This window comes from Egretta garzetta, unplaced genomic scaffold, assembly GCF_000687185.1.
Source record: "Egretta garzetta isolate BGI_Z169 unplaced genomic scaffold, ASM68718v1 scaffold51, whole genome shotgun sequence".
Classification (NCBI taxonomy): domain Eukaryota; kingdom Metazoa; phylum Chordata; class Aves; order Pelecaniformes; family Ardeidae; genus Egretta; species Egretta garzetta.
In genome coordinates, this window is record NW_009258549.1 from 4,646,046 (window position 1) to 4,646,637 (window position 592).

The 592-nt window shown below is 66.7% G+C and overlaps 1 protein-coding gene across 1 annotated transcript in view; it reads right to left on the reverse strand.

The window, feature by feature from the left end:
• The window catches only part of TNFRSF13C (TNF receptor superfamily member 13C), a 2,897-nt gene that overhangs the window by 1,168 nt on the left and 1,137 nt on the right, over positions 1 to 592 (reverse strand). The window lies entirely within an intron of this gene.

Genomic DNA, 592 nt, shown 5'->3' on the forward strand with positions numbered 1-592 from the left:
GTGAGGACTTAAGGATAAGTGGGGGAACCAGCTGCCCCCAGCCCCGCCACCCCTGAGGGCACCCACCCGGGTGGGGGGGCGGTGGTGGGTGCCAGCCTTCCTCTGGCATGGCCCCTCATAGGGGTCCCAAGGAGCCATACCCCCTGCCTGGGGATGGGGAGGGGGGAAGCCAGGTGACACTGCTTCCAAGAAGAGTGGCCAGGGTTGAGTCAGCACTGGGGCGGGGGTTCCCGGGGGAGGAAATGGCTGCCTGGTCCCTGGATGATGCCCCAACAAGGTGGGCGGCCATGAGGCATCATGGCCTCATCCCCTGGAAATACCCTGCCAGGAAAGGCTCAGCCCCAGCCCTCGCCCCCCAGCCCTATTTTTGATGCCTTTTGGGGGGCCCCCGCGCGGTGCTCGGGTGTCCTGCCGATGGGGCTGGTCCTGACACCATCAGGGTCTTTAGGGTACGCGTTGGAGGGCACCAGGCATCCCAAGTGGGAACGGCGAGCTCGGCGGTCGACATGGGACCCCCATTTACAGCGCTGGCGGGCGAGGGTCCCTCCAGAGCCATCCTCAGATGTCCACTGCTCCCCCCACAGCCCCCCCT